We start from the raw sequence: 17066 nt of genomic DNA on the forward strand, positions 1-17066 counted from the left end.
AAGAACACACAGCAGAGATGGCAGCAGTGCCAAGGCAGTGGTTACAGTCAAGAGTCATACAGAGATAAAGTATAGGAATGCAGTAAGCATAAAAAGATACAAAGCAGATTTGATACAGTGAACACAGGTGCACAGCTGATAAGATACACACAAACATAGGTAAAGGGAGTTACAAACAGATATCAATGATATGGAAATGTAGTTCAGAAATAGTACATATCTAGCGATAGATACCTACAGGATAAATATGATATCTATACAGAGAGCTATGTTAACTTGGAAGATACAGAACACAGAATGGCTGTTGTTGTAGGAGCAGCAGGCATACCAATTACATAAAGATAACAGGCAGGAATGAAAGATGAGCAATGAAATATAGAATATAAATTTGTTATACAGAACAGTAGAGTGTAGAAAGAAATTAGAATCATACAGTCAGCTGCATTACAGAAATGAGAGATACTAATAGAAATATGCGAATAGAGACATGTAGCATAGGAGAGAAATATATAACTGTGGATTTAAGAGAATACACATATAGGTTGCAGAGAAGGAGGAGACAGGATACAGATTTACGGAGTGTGTTTTCATACAGCAGAGTTGCTAATGATGCAAGATGGTCATGATAGCTATTTATGGCTGTAGAGAACAGGCTAGAAAACATGCTGAAGACAAGGTGAAGAACATTAAAGAAGGGAATTGGTTGTGCTTGTGTGTTCAGCTTTAGAGAAGAAGATAGCTGGTGCATGTGCGTAGAGATTTAGAGAAGAGGCTTGATCGCTCATAAAGATTTAGAAATAAGGCTTTGTTGTGCATAATGGAGTGTTGTTATGCATAGAGCTTTGCAGGCAAAGCATAGTTCGGTGTGTGCCTAGAGCTTTAGAGACGGGGATTGGCTGTGTATGTTGGCTAATGGAAATTGGCTCTAGGCAGTTGAAACCTAGTCACAGTACACCCAAGGCCTAAATCACAAAGGTAAAATTACACGTAGTAAAGTTGCGTGTGCGGAGCCTCCGTACTCGTGGTGGAATCTCTGCACTCTGGATGGAATCACCCCACTTGGGGCCATATTATCAAGAAAGGGCGATACATTATCGCCGTTTTTATCAGCAGGAAACTGCCGCTAAAGCGGCGATAATGGGCTTGATAATACACCCTTGTTAATTCCCATAGAAGCCCATGGGCATATTATCAAGCCCATTATCGCTGCTTTAGCTGCAGTTTCCTACCCATAAAAGCGGTGAAAATGTATCGCCCTTTCTTGATAATATGGCCCTTGGTACTGTATCTCTGCACAGCTCACTGTGCTCTCGGAGATTACTCTCCCAGAGTGATTGTTTCTGCCCCATACTTTTGCGGGTAGGAAGGCTAAGGATGTCCCTTCAAGCTGTACCTTCCTATAATTCCTAAAGTGTGTAGAGATATCTCCAACATTGCTTATAATTAAGCTCATTGATTGAACAACGCACGTAAATGGGATGTTTTTGGTTAACACAAATTATAGAAAAATGTGTTTGCATAACTTTCTCGGTAACGACCCCATGAACATGTTTTAACGAAACCTTCCCTTTGTCCATGTACTCCTCCAGTGCTCCTAGAAAAGCATTGCATTGGTTTGAGTCGCAGTTAGGGGACTCCATCCATCTCACAGAGGGGTGCAGAAACTGAAAAAGGAAGAAAGATACTTAATCATTTCTGAAGACATAAAAATCACTAACAAGCATGCAGTTAAATTAACAGAACACTATTGTACCCCATTGGCACAACTAAATTCAAGGCTGTTTTCCATTAATAAAATATACATAGGTATAACTCACAAAAAAGAAGCTGACAGATCGAGTCATAAGATTACACCAAATAGTTAACTAAAGCTATTACTTTTTTGTGATTCTTAAAAACCCCAGGGAATTTTCACCTGAATCTACAAATAATATGCATTTTTGAGTATTCCATGTGATCAATAGCGGTTCAAAAAGGCTGGTTCAGGCGATATCTCAGTCATAAAGCAGGTCTCATTAGTAAACCATGGTCATCAGACTCCAGAGTAATATTGTAATGAGCGTAATGACGCAGGGGACACCTGGTCAATGCAGGCAAGAGTGCATGATAGGTAGATAACACATTCGAAGGTACCGAGTCTAAACTTCTATTATCTTAGCTTTTTAACAAGTGCCGACTATCCTTCCAAAATGTTGTTTTTAGAAATTGATGCCTCGCCTCTGGTTAAAGAGGCATAACTTTTTCATTCTGCGATGTGGCTAGTAAACTTTCCTCAATTAAGCCTCGATGTGTTACTAATCTATGGCTACTGCTTTCAGTTGCTACACATCCCATCTGTTTTAAACAATATATACCTTTACATTTTTACTTTGTTTACAACACAAAGATTTGTTGATTTTAATATGAATCATACATTTATAAAACTAACTAGAACATTTCATAGAGAGGGAGTTGTTTGATCATAAAAACCATTAAACATCACAGCAGTAAAGCACACACATTTACAAACCCTATTTATACCCTTTGAAGTTATGTTGATTTGTATTACCCACTAATCACCCAAGAGGGAATACAGGTGCTTGGGCAAGGTGTGTAGGTGTGTGGTCTCAAGATGCGTATATGAAAAGCCTGGTGTTCAGCTTCTTTCGGAACTCCAGAAGGGAAGAGGAGGCTTTTATGCATTGAGGGAGGTGGTTTCATGTCTTGGGTGCGATGTAGAAAAATTAGCGACCTCCAGTTGCAATACTCTTGCAAGTATTTTACAGTGGGAACACCTGCCAACCCTTTAATTCATTTTATAAAAGTCATTTAGAGAGACCAGTTATTGGGGAAGGTGTTTCTTCATTGACATCCATCTTTATCACATCCCTTATTGCTCAGTATGGACATCCATACCAAAGATTAAACTGTGTTACAATCAGGAAAGATAAAGTCCATGGTATACAGAAATTACATTTCTCATTGTATGCGCAAAAAGTGTTATAATTTTAAAGATGCAACAAAAAACACAAGCTGGCTAATAACAAATAATTTCAGATGACAGAAAGTTAAGAGACCACAGAACTAGTTTTGAAATTTAGGGAAATGATTTCATGTTTGAGAGATGGGCTGAATAGGACCCTGGAAAATGATGTGAAACTTTAGCTCTTTCTAGCATGACCTCACATCCTGTGAAAATATTCAGAGTTGCACGACACACTTCTGTGGGTCATATAAAAAGTGTTAATAGTGTTCTGAAATTAATTCGTACTGTACCTTTCATCCGCTGATGTTCAGACATTTCCCTTCTAGGTGATTTCAGAGTGCTCGGTCTGTCCAAACCATTAAGGAAAAAGTCGACCTTGAAAAAAAAACAGAGCCTCCTGTTTTTAATTATTCCCCACTGCCTCCACGCAGAGTGCTGTTCACTTCGATCATAGATTGATAACAATGCATGACACTAGCGAACTCTCATGTTAAGAGTCAAGCAATATATTGTCCTATATCAGTGAATTGACTTCAGATCGTGATGGGATTTCTAATTGCAACCCGTTTTTATGGTCTGGCTGGACAGATCACCTGTTACCAGGCAATTATGCGAGAAACACTAGGAAAGGGGCTTTGGTTCCACCCACATGTTGGGAGTCAGAAGTGCATGTATTGATTGGGCAGAAGTTGCGTGCTACCACATAAAAGTGTTCTGCACACAGCTGTGATCATTTTCTTAGCTATCCAATTGCCTAAGCTTAAACATTCGTAGCACTAATACTATTAAAGCGTCTTAGATAACTAGATAATGTGTGTTGTTTTTCTCTGTGAGCAGCACAGATGGGAGGGCAGTCATTAACGTACATGGATTTTTAGTTTTATATCTGGCTTGACAATACATTTATAAGACAGACTTGTTGGCATTGCCAATGCTTGTTTGTCACTTTAGCACAATTAGATCTTTCCTCACAGTGCTAAAAGATTTGCAGGCTGGTTTGCAGGGTGTTTGCCTATCTGTACGCTGCACCTTTGCTTTAGCCATAAAGCTACCTTCACTCATGGGCAATGCAATGACACTATGATCCGGTCACAGAGCTGCCCGATGTTTGACTTGCACAGTGCTAGGGACAGGTTGGTCGCCTTGCCAGTGGGTTGCACATACCACCAAATCATGGTGTTGCCCCCTCTGCCTGGCAGTACATTAATACTATGATGAATATATGGACCTGTCGCAATGCCTGGCAGAGCACTGCACATTCCACCTACTCCGAGAGTTTAACCGAAGCCTGGTTGTCCATTGCAACTAAACTCTACCCATGGAGCTGCCGACACCACCTGACAGTAGAACGCTGACGTCAAATTTGTGTAAAGCCAGCCACACATTGCAGTCCCCAATTTCTGTTGGTTCTATACCGAATCATTCATCTTACCTTGTCCCCTCTTCAAGGTGTTACAGCCAGTGGAGGGGGCTTTCTCCCAGATCCTACAGAGATCTTCTGATCAGACATTGCTGTGATGTTTCCACTTCTCTCTCTTGTGCATCATGTAGCTGTTGGTTGGTGCAGTTCGCATACGCTGCCGTAGGCTGTCCTTGTTCTGCACGGTGGACTCCAGCGGTGACTGCAAGAAGTTACTCAAGTTATCATTCGAGCACAGGGTGATGACAAAGTGCCGACCTATTAATAGAGGTTGGCATTATACATATAATGAGAATATCTTTGCTAAATTTTGACCAGAACATGACCGGTAGGCATTTGCTGGCTCCACTGCATTACACTGAAAGAAGAATTGTTTTTTACCTAATTATAATCTGGGAGGGGGTTATATGCCACCAGCGGCCACTACAGAGCACTGAAGAAGAAAACGAATACTTCAGTTATGACAGGAAGTCTGGGATGGGTCATGTCCTGCTGCATACAAAGTATAGACCCTATACAGTCTTCATCATTCACTGCCCTAAACTAGTGGCACGTGTTCAGCCAAACACCAGTTTTCAGGCTCCTGCTGAAGCGGAGGGGATTGGGTCCTGTTCTCAGGGTGAGAATCAAAGCAGGGGCAGCCTTAGGCAGGTGCAAGCTGTGCACCTGCACAGGGCCACCAAACCCCAGGGGCCACCACACAAATATATATCCATAATATAATAATCCTCTGAGGATGGATACATATTTGCGTGGCGGCCCTTGGCAGGGATTTGGCGGCCTCCGGCTCTGTTCCACTTCCAAACACCCGGACCCTCCCCCTCTTCACTGGCCTCCCGATCCGCCCCGCCGGGACCCCCTCTTCCGGGGCCCCCTACCTACGCTCCCTGCCCAGGGCCACCATGAGCCTAGAGCCGCCCCTGATCAAAGAGATCCAGAGTTTGGCCAGCCCCCTTCGTCTTGTTGAAGGAAGGTGCTTTGTTGGTAAGGTAAAAGTTGGCTGATCATAGGTTCCTGGCCTGGGTGTACTGGGGAGCCAGGGTTTGCAGCTACCTGACTCCGTTGTTACTTTTTGGGGCTACAGAATACTGTGAAATGATCCTCCCATCCGACAGGAGCCAGTGGAGTGCCTTTAGTGGTAGTTTGCAGTAGTCTTATTTCTGCAAATTCACCTCTAATTTGCCTGCCTGGTTTTCTCTCTTTGTGGTCTGTCAGAGGTCTTTCTAGGAGGACCTGTGTAGAGAATACTGCAGTTGTCCAGAAGGACCATTCCTAACAATCTGGTCAGCTGTATTCACAAGTTGAACCGATACTCCAATAAGCAACCAGCTGTGCTGCCTTTTCTCCGTTTGCCCCCCTTTGGCATTTCTGTTTTTTCCTGTAGTTTAACAGAGCTATGCCACTTTCTCAATATATGCCATCAATGCCAAGAAGACAAAATGCGGGGCTGTCTCCATTGCGTTTAGTGTTGTTCTTTGATGTTTACCATGCAGCCAAACACAGACTTAGTACATTGTCTAAGCTTGCATATATGTGTATATCATTAAACACGTGATTAGACGAAGCAGCTTTACCTATGACATTTACATGAAACAGTAATCAGTGTTTGATATATAATTGTTAGTTGTGCCCACGCACATACGTGCAAATGAAAGTTTGATAGCGGTAATGCGAATGGAAATTTGTTTCGAAAAATGGACGCTATACTTACTTATCAGATCAATTGAGTGAGAGCTTGCTAAAAGGGATTTTTTTTATACATGTAATGATAAACTACTAAGCATAGACATTAAACAATCAAATAACTTGAATAAAATATTAATTATGTGTGGGCGTTAGATTCCATATAAGAGTTTATTAGTAGATGTAAAATGTATGTGTTATAAGAGAGAGGAAGTGCTCTGGTAATTCTATCCAAGTTGCTCCAAATGTGTTTTGGCAGCAGTTAGAGCATTAAAAATAAATCAAATCAAAACAAGATTGTTCGAGCTTCATTCTCTACCACACAAGTAACAGCCGTTTGATGAGGATTAATGTTTGCATGTGGGTGGGAGAGAAGGGCGTGTGTATGTGTGTGTGTGTGCGCACTGGCACACACCATGCATATTGTCTATTTTGTAACACGGGCTCAACTAATAAGTGTAACAACTATACATACCGTGCCTATGGATACAGAAGCCTCCCTCCACCCCACAATTCCCTAGACCGGTGCACCCACCAACCTCCCTATGCAGTAAACCACCCCTTGCCTGAATAGTGGACTCTTCTTTCGCACATACCTTGACGGTTCATCTCCTCTGACGTCAGGTCTGTAGCTGCCCTCGTCCACCACTAGGAACCCTGGGAATTAGGGAAGATGAGGAGACATGGACATCAGTGCCGTTATTCAGATACGAATCCAAAATGTCACCCTTAGGGTGACGCCTTTGAGAAATACTCCCATGAATCATATTTTCCCAAGGATCTTCATTAACAAGAACTTTTCAGGCTAGGACTCTGCCCCCAGAAGCAATTTGATTGATTGCGCCATCTTTTTAAAAATGTTTGCATCCCTTAGTATCAAATCACAGTCCCTAGTATTAAAGCACTAACCCCCAGATGCATAAAGAACTCATTTTGCTATTCCTTAATAGCGAAAAATAACGATTCGCCCTTAAGGAATAGAAAATGCAATGCATGAAGAAATCCCAAAAAAATAGCGATTTCTTAAAATTCCTTAATTGCGACTCGCAAATTGTGAGTCGCAATTAAGGAATAACTCCCCATTCATTCCTGTGGACCTAGAGGCCCATAGGAATGAATGGGAAGACATTCTCAATTTGCGAATCGCAATTAGCGAATCGCGAATTGAGAATGCGATTTCAAGGGTGCAGAGGTGTCCAAAGGACAACCTGTTGCACCCCTGAAATTGATCTGTGCACATATGTTGCGCACACACATGCCCATAGGGCAACATGAAACTTTGAAAAATGCACTTTAGTGCATTTTTCCAAGTATTTGCAACTTACCATGAAGTTCAACTTCATGGTAATTTGCGAGCCCTATTAGCCAAACCGCTATTTTTTAAACATTAATGCATTGCATTTAAGGAATCTCAATTTGAGAGACTTAAATGCAATAGCAATTTAAGTAATCGTATTTTTGCGATTTCTTAAATTGCGATTTTTGCATTTGGGATGATGCATCCCAAATGCAAAAATACCGGTCGCAAAGGGGCAGATTCTGAGAATCTGCCGTTTGCGAGCGGATTTTTGCTTGATGAATCTATGCCGTACTCTTCTGTAAGTCTGAGGTCACAGATACATTAATGATGCTGATACATGTCCTAATGCGAGCCAAATTCTGCCCTGATAACCTTTTTTTTGTTTATTTCAGCCGTGCATGGTTTCTTCATGGCCAGTGATTGGGTTGGGGATCCACACGCCCCCTTTCCCTTGCTGAATGTGGCCACGGAGGTGGGCTCCCCGGGGCCTATAATGACGGGCAGGGGGTTACATGGCCGCCCCTCCCCATATTGAATATGGCCGAGAGTGTGGGATCCCCAGGGCCTATTATTGAATGATGTGGCACGGTCTCCATTTTTTTTTTACTATCCTGATCGCAGCAAAAACTGCAGAATTTTTTTATTGTGGTCCCAGGGAGGTCCCTTTCCCCTTTATATTTTTTTCATTTACTACTGCAGGACAGGGGACTCAGTCCAGTAATGGCTACTAGCAACATTTTTCTGATGTTCCTGACAGCCAATCAGATCGTTCCTGCTGGAGTCTGACTCCTGTAGGAGCAAATTGGCCCAAGGGCAAAAAAGCTCCAGAGGCTAGCTGTATTTTTAAATTGGCGCACCTGCCAGAGTCTCTCGAACTTCTCAGGGACCCAACCATCCAGATATCTGTATTTTTAACCTTAATTTCTCAAAAACTACTGAACACATTTACATCAGATCACAAAAAGCACCATCTGCGGACCAAGATCTAGCTTCCTACCAAATTTGGTGTAATTCCGTGCAGCAGTTTTTGCTTGGGGAGTTTGTGTTTTGGGACCCTCTTTTTTTCTCGGCCCCAGCTTGATGGGTCACCCCGAAACTTTTCATGCACAAATTAGTCAAAATGTAGCACTATTTTGAAAAGTTTCGTTTAGATTCGTCAAAAGGTGTCTAAGTTATTAGCAATACAAAAAAACCTATTTTCCTAAGGAACAGCTGGCATATATACCAGTAGTTCCCTAGGAAAAGTGTTTTTTGTGTTACTGATAACTTTGACCCCTTTTGACGAACTGCAACAAAACTTTCCAAAATTTAGATGAGTATGGTCCAGTCTTTCATTCTTTTATTATTCGTAAATTGAGTAAAATTAATTTGGATAATTATATCTATGATAAATTCTACAAACAGATTTAATCAAAGCAGTCTTGTGACCACAGAGACACAGATCCACTCTCTGAATAATTAAAAATAGGGCTGCCTGTTTTCAGTTTTTACTGATTTTTACAGATAAAAACAGACAGAAAACCATTTATTTTCCTGTCTGTATTGATTTTAAAATCGTTTACATAAATAGGGAAATATACAAGTTTCAACTTCATTTTTTCACAAAACCCATAATAAATATGGATAACTACAGATAACATTCCAAACAAATAAATATGGGTAAATACAGAAGAAATATCAACAAAATAAATAACATATAACCGGGAACCCTTATTATAAAAGGGTCTGGTACTTCGAGCTGACTTGAAAAATCATCACTATATATACTTAGTGGCAATGTGTTCCTTATAGTAAATATCAACTGGAACACCTTGCACAAAGATACAGTGAAAAATAAAATATAAACATGCAAATCATCTCTTAACCCGACAGACTGAAGGAATCCCGGCCTTTTGTTCAGAGTAAGTTTGCAGATACCCTTGAATACAAGTGAGCAAATAGGAATGTTAGCCATAGAAAATGGGGAAAAAAATATATTTTCCACTTCTTACTCTATCATGCACTCAAACTATTTATTGACACAATTCACAAAAAGTCAATCATTCTGGGAACAATTTTCCAGAGAAATGTTGAATGAAAATGACTGACACTACCATGCACCCACGACAGAAAGGACAGGTGGCTTAATCTGTGACATTTCACACAGACAGGACAGCTGGCTCGGTCTACGGGATTTACTTGTAAGAAGACAGTCAGAACTGCGTCTGCGTGTGCCTAAATGTTCATTTTTGCTTTGAGAAGCTGTACTGATAGGACTATTAATGTGTCTAATGTACTTTAACACCAACTCTTAAAAGCGCCCAAAGACATTTATACTAGTAAAGTGCATGTCCAGAGTTCTACTGTTTAGCATGTGCGTGGGCTGGGTGCCCAATCTAAGGGTCTACTTTGCCTTTTCGGGCTTGTAGTTCTGATTTTATATTTGTATATTTCTCCGAATGCTAAGCAAACCTCTCATTTGGGTGAACTGCTACCAATAGATCTGGGAAACTTGCGATCTCTTCATATTTTTTTTAAATCACTGTGCAGCAGAAACCATTTGTACTACCTAAAATATAGCCTGCTAAAAAATGAATTTTAACTTCTACTCTCCAGCAGCCTCGAGGGTTAGAGCTCTGTGCGGGCTACTGGAACAGACAAAGAGCTCCGGGCTGAGAGACCAGGCGGTAGCAGTCAGCTAAATGTTTTAAAATGAAATCAAGAAAAGTGGTGCAATTCTGCAAGCCGCTAATGTTCTGAAAATTCGCCAGAAGGTTTAAAGTTTTTAAAAATAGGTCTGTTTAGAACTAACCTTCATGATAGATTTTTACTTTTCCAGCAGCTAGGGTGTTTTTCCATGCTATTCATTTTATTCAATAGGAATTTTTTTAGGTGCAATTTACACCATCAAGGCGGCCCTTGTCGGCAGGACATGCCTGTGGAAGGGAGCACAGAAGTTTTTGATGTATATTGAATTAATAAGCAACTGTTGTTGTGGTCACCTCAACATTAGCCAGACAGGGCCACCTTGTGGCAGACTGTCACAAGCACTGATGCTGACAATTACGTGCCAGTACTGAGCACCAGAAACCACCAGTTCAAATTAAGCACTGGTTACAAGTACCCTGGGCACGATGCAAAATGCAGAGAAACTTAAATTAATTATTTAGGGGAAAAAGTGACCAAGGGCAGGAGGAAAGAAGTGATACAATGGACGAAGTGGATCTCATCTATCCTGATTTATCTTATTTAAACAAACTAACAGATTCACATGTTCACAGATTCGATTAACAATTGATATTTCCCTATTCTAGTCCACCACTAATCTACCTGGGGTTCCAAAGTAGCGTGTAACTCACTGAAAAGTGCTTCAACGCTTCGTCAGGGGTCGTAAGCGCTATATAAATACAATTACGATCAAACTATCTTCAACTCAGGAAAGTCCTCTAAACTAATGTGTTTAAAGTAAAACTCTTTCTAGTACAAGACCAGTCTCCGTGATCAAAGCATGCAGGTGATGTCTACTACACCCAACTGGTGTCTGGGGACAACATGTTCATTATACATGTTGTACTGCACACGTTTATAGTTTTTCATGTCTCTCTGGAAGGCCAGCGCCCCGAATCAATCACACAATGACAAGTGGCGCTTTATGAAACGACTAAAGGAACTGTACACTGATGGCAAGAGCTGCCCCTGACTATCAGAATTGTACAAATGCATAAGGATTAAATAGTCAACATAATAGCTGTATAATCAACATCACGACTGTCTATTTATAATCTGAAATGTACACAAAACACCTAAACTCTACACCAAACATCAAACGCCATGACTGAATACCAATACATGTACAATGAGCAGCAGGAATAGATATTGTTTAGAAGTTCTGTAGACTGAGAATAAAGTCGACTTGGGGTCTGTGCAGATAATCCCAGAACCCTAGACTCATAATCGACCTCTAGACTGATAGAGTGATAGTACTTGTAGACTGAGTATATGAATTGTCCAACACATAGCAACCTCTACCACCTGCATACTAGATAGGAAGATATTCTATTCTAAGACTACACAAAGTTTAGAAGAACCTTGGTGGCCCACTGTAAACCCTGGTCTTCTGGGCTCTGGCTGTGGGGTCCAAACACTCAGTTTATCAGATATTGACTGTGAGCTCGGTGACTGCACACTCCTTGGAATATGAGATTCACCTCCGGGGACCCTAACTGGGACTTCCTGGTGCATACAGACCCATCTTCTGGGCCCCTGTCTGAGAGCTTCACGTGCAGACAAACTGACATTGCAAGCACAGCTGACCAAGTCAGAATCACAAAGACCCACATCCTGGGATCCTTACGAGGACGTCTGGCTTTGACCTCCAAGTACAAACATACCCTCAGCACTTTGAAGCCTTACTATGAGTTCAAACTGAACACCGGCTCACTTCCTGAGAGTCTGGTAGCGTGCTCCAGACTCACCTCATAAGGCCTTGGCTGTTACTTACAAGTACTAGCATACACTTACCTACTTGAAGGTTGTTTGTGAGCTCAAGCCGCAAACATCCTCATGCCGAGTGACACTGGCTGTCCACTTTAGACTCACCTTTTGGGATCCTGAGCTCTTGGCAAACACAAACTCACTGCTCATTGCCCAGGCTGTGACATCCAAGTGCAAAAATACCCTCAGCTCATTAAAGCCTGTCTGTGACAGACAGTGTCACCATGTAATGGACTGTCACTAGAGCAGGTGCTAACAATTAAGTGCCAGTGTCGAGCACCATAAACCACTGGCTCAAATTAAGCACTGCAAAATAGTCTTTATTTTGTTGGCCTTTCACCTACAGGTAACTGTGCATACATATTATGCACACGTCTTATATGATAAATAAATGCAACGTCAATGTATTTGTGGGCAATGCATTTTTCTGATAGGAAAGCTCGGTTGGTTAATGTGATCACTTCAGATGTCTGATGGTGTAACCAGACGGTCACTCACACATTTGAATCCTGGTCAGTGCACTGGAAAAAGTGAGATACATTTATAGTGCTAGGAGGGTCCAGACTGTCACAAAAAGCATTGTGAATATGTAAGCCATTCGTTGTATTGCACACAGTATATATAGGCTGTTACAAAACGTTTGTGTTTAAATGTTTACAGTGCTTTCAAAAGGTATGTTTTTAGTGATACGCTGACTGTGCCAAGTGCAAATCTTTTTTATATGTTTCTATTGAAAATTCCAGATTCTATCAAACAAATAAGTGGCTGCCAAGCTGCCTCTATATTTTCTGATTAACCTCCTTCTCCCTCCCACTTCCGCTTGTGAGCTCGTGCCGCACACAGACGTATCTCATTGGACACTTGCTGTGATCTCGAGACTCCGCTCCTGAAATCGAGGCCGCGAGGTCTAGACTCGCAGACTCACCTCGCGAGGCCTTGTCTGTGACCTTCAAAATTCAAACAAGCACTCGGCTCTTTGAATTCTGTCTGTGAGCTCCAGATACACTCCGGCATACTGACCCCCTGATTCCCACGCTCCTAGCATTCGCAGGTAGTCTGACGACAACCTGGAACCAGCATCGTTCAGAGTCAGACACACGACTTTCTGCCACTTCCCGACCAATTTCGTCTCACCTTCTTGGGCTCCGGCTGTGAGCTTCATCCCAGGGGGCGAGCACCTCCACGCGCGCCTCATCTCCCTTCGCAATAAGTGACACTGGCCCCGCTGAGGAGGGGGCTTCTGGCGTCTCCTCATCCGGATAAAACACCGACCTTGCCCCCGTGAGGAGGGGCGGTCTCCGGACAGGTGCTCATTGGTCACTGCTGAATCAGGACCCTATTTGGAGTTTCTAAATGTGTCGCCTTCTTTCTTTAGCTGCTCGTATCTTAACAAGTGCGGGTGTTAACAGCTGACACACATTCCACAAGTGACACACTGCAGCAGCGCCCCTCCGAGCTCCTGGGGCAGCGGGTGGGAGTAGACGGACATACGAGGCTCAGGAGTGACCGGGACAGAGCAGGCCAGGAGGGTACACCACGGTGGTCCCAGCAAACAAAGCACTACAGCGGGGCCTCTGGGGGGCACGAGGCAGCAGGTAGTGCGTCATAGGCCTTCGGACATCTTCCAGTAGGCAGTGAAGCCCACGAGAGGCGAGCACCTGCTGTCATGTCCCAAAACACACTTCATGTGAATCGCTGCCTGCTGGGTGACATCCGTGTGGACACTGAATACAACCACCTGCTGCATAATGTCCTTTTATTAGAGACAGGTGGCACTCACGGACTCACCTAATGGGCGCTTGAAGTAGGGATGCTGGGAGCACCCGAAAAATAAATATGCTGTAGTTCAGAAGGTGAATAAGCAATAAAGATGCCCTTAAAGTTTGTTTATATCTTGTACGATTTGTGGTGCGTTCTAAGACAGAGGTCAAAAGTCAGGCATTGTCTTTTCACACATTTCTACTTACTTTTTTAGAAGGTATATTGGAGTTGACTTTTTTTTCTCTGACTGTAAAGTTAGAGTCATTAGATTGTTGGTCGAGTGGCGTGTTATCTCAGCCTCATTACCTGTGAGAGGGAAGCACAACATTCACTAAATTAACCTGTGCTTAACCATCTGGTAGCTTGACACAAAAGTAGTCAGGCTTCACTTGGAGGCAATATGTAAAGTCTTAATGCTGCACACACACAGCAATAAAGTTAAAAGACAATACAAGAAAAAAAGCTCACACCAATTTTGAAAAACAGACATTTAAATGACAAAAATCCAATCAGTAGAACCCGAGTTATTCATTTTTAAAATTTAAGGTAAAACAAGTGCCTAATAGATTAAGGTGCCAACTGCAGACACCTAGTTGTATAAAACTGGGTCAAATTAAAAAATATGGCAGATCGAGCTGGAGAACGCAAAGAATACAAATAGAGGATTGAGCCTGGTCGGCGCTTATATGCAGACTTAGAAGACATTTCTTGAAAACTGCTCTCAGAAGGTAAAGTTCAGCCGAGCAAGGTGGCAGGTGGTGTCCGATGAGGAAAGCCATACCCTGCAATCCAGCAATACCTAACTTCCTCTAGCTTATCAATTAATACCACCAACTAGATGCATGTGTCACATACTGTCCACTAATGATCACAAAACACTTCTATTCATTTAATCACCACAAGAAACTGGAGAGAATGAGTGAATGCATGGTTGGGAACCCAAGACTAATCCCAATAGTCAACAATAACCAATATATACTGGAAAGCGGCGGCCGGCAGTGGGAGTACCTACAGGGCGGTGACGTAGGGAGGGGGAGGGGGCAGGGTGGGGGGTGGTAATGTATAGATTACGGAGCTTCCCAGATAAGTAAACATTTAAATAAATAAAACAAATTTTGTTGAGTGCACTGCATCCCCACATGCGATGCAGTGCGTGCAACAAAATTCGTTTTATTTATTTAAATGTTTACTTACCTGTAAAACTCCCTAATCCATACATTACTACCCCCCACCCTGCCCCTCCCCCTCCCCACGTCACTGCCCTGCAGGTACTCCCACCGCCGGCCGCGGCTGATACTGGACTAACCTATGGTTACAGAGCGGAAGGCTGTCAACCATAAAATGCTTCAACGTCTCATTAGAGGTAGTAAGTGCTATACAAATGCAATTTCATTTACAGTTACAATAAGCCAGGCAGACGCGAGCTCAGGGGCTCACTGGGCTGCCTTCTGAGGGGTCTCATAGATAGATTACCTAGGAGCAGGAATGCAGACTCTCTGGCTCACCCAGCAGTCGCTTTCCGACGAGCTGCCGCTTCTAGGCCTACAGAAACAAGTAGGCAGTTTTGGGTAGTGACAGATCACCTGCCAGGACAAGGCATAGTGGGCACAAGCAGGTTGGCAGGCTTTGAATTTCTGTAATCCAGGGGAGACAGGCAGGATTGACAGACTAGAGGAAGTTTGACTTCTTAAACCAACTTATTCTGCTGTTTAGTCAGGAAGCTGGCACTATGTTGTCCAGTCCTAGAATAGGCCACAGTTGAGGCCAAAGTCCTCGAGTCAGGCAAAGTGCAGTGACTTCCTGGCGAGAGATATCAATTAGGGGAATCCGTATCATACATTTGGATGTGTGAATCATACCTAGGTGCATCTCCCATTTTAACCTTCATATTCTCTTAGTTCATGAGGGAATTCAGACTTCTCAGATGAGCTGACCTACTACCCATGCCCACCAAAGAAGAGGTAAGAGACTGTGGATCATGGAATGGGACAAGCTGTGGGGCAGGTCATCTAGAAAAAGCAGTGGCAGACACCTTTACATGGGAGGCTATGAATCATAGAATGGAGTGGCATAAACACTGGAGAAGATAATTTACTGACAAATGCAGGAGGCCTGGCAGCTCAGATTTGCTATGTGGGGCAGAACAAGGGGCATTCCTCCAATGCATTAGACTCATTTGTGCTTCTTCTTTTATTATATTACTAGCTTACCCGTCGCGCGTTGCTGCGATCTCAGAAGAAAGGATATTCAAGGAAGCTTGTTATGATAACATTCAATTTACACTGTGTCATTTTTATTGAAACTTATTCATTTTAATATGGAAAACATTTGAAAGTGTGGCTTGAGCAGTGCGTACTCGATCGGCTTCCAATCTTGCTCTCCTGTTTCATTCGAGTGGGCTTGAGCAGTGCGTAATTGATCAGTTACCAATCTTGATTCTTGTTTCTCTCCTGTTTCATTCGAGCAGGCATGAGCAGTGCGTAATTGATCTGTTTCCAATCTTGATTCTCGTTGCTCGTTCGTTTGAGAAGAACGGGCTTGAGCAGTGCGTACTCGATCGGCTTCCAATCTTGATTGTCGTTGCTCGTTCGTTTGAGAAGAATGTGCTTGAGCAGTTTGTGTTCGAGCAGCTTCTAATCTTGCTTCCTGTTGCTCATCTGTTTCTGAAGCTTGTAATGCCTTTTTCTTTCGTGCTTCAGATGTAGATCGACCAATCGATTTCCGTTTGGGGAGCATAACTGTCAACGATGCTCGCAAATTCGCTGACAATTTCAGTATTCAAAAGATTATGAGGGCCATGGGGGGCTGATATCTAAAAAAAAATTATGCCAGAAACCATCGCGGGAGTGTACTCAACAACTTCCCAAAGTTTAATGGTAATCGGAGGAATGGTGTAGTAATGCATAAAGGACAAACAGACAGACAGACATACATTCGTTTTTATATATAGAGATTTTTATTTGATTTTATTGACAAACAGCATTGACGCATCTTGCAAAGGATCCCACAAAGGTTTAAAAACTATTGCCATTGTTTGCTTAAAAAAGATTCTAAATAAGGTTGAAAAAGAGCAACACTATAATGCATATGTTGGACTTGGCCCTTCTGGCAGGTTCACCCCTGAACTTTTTGCCTAGTGTTAATAAATAATTATAGTGATTTCTGGTCTTTGCTCACTTTGACACTGTGGCGCAGTGTAAAGTGCGTGCGCTCCCTGAGTGCGTGTGTGAGATTGGCCTGCCCTCCCATAGGAATGCATGGGCAATGTCTGTGTCCCTGGTAGTTCCTGATGCGTGAGGTGTGCATGGTCGAGTTTGGTATGTGCCAACTCGTGTGATTGAATGCTTCGCAACGATGTATGTGGCATGATTGTATCTTGTGCGGAAGTGCCACTTCTAGGAGTTGGCATATTAGTGTAAAATATGCCTGGCGTGTGATTGGCTGGAGCTGGCTGGGATGCCAGG

The 17066-nt window shown here is 42.6% G+C and overlaps 1 long non-coding RNA gene across 1 annotated transcript; it reads right to left on the reverse strand.

The window, feature by feature from the left end:
* Nucleotides 1–1184: 1184 nt before the first annotated feature.
* On the reverse strand, nucleotides 1185–13071 carry LOC147701420 (uncharacterized). The gene is made up of 5 exons (XR_015297467.1): nucleotides 12976–13071; nucleotides 6665–6725; nucleotides 4398–4587; nucleotides 3256–3340; nucleotides 1185–1664 (listed from the first exon to the last, which is right to left on the reverse strand). It is a non-coding gene; the product is annotated as an uncharacterized LOC147701420 (long non-coding RNA).
* Between the last annotated feature and the right edge of the window lie 3995 nt (nucleotides 13072–17066).

Source organism: Lissotriton vulgaris, chromosome 7 (assembly GCF_964263255.1).
Source record: "Lissotriton vulgaris chromosome 7, aLisVul1.2, whole genome shotgun sequence".
Taxonomy (NCBI): Eukaryota; Metazoa; Chordata; class Amphibia; order Caudata; family Salamandridae; genus Lissotriton; species Lissotriton vulgaris.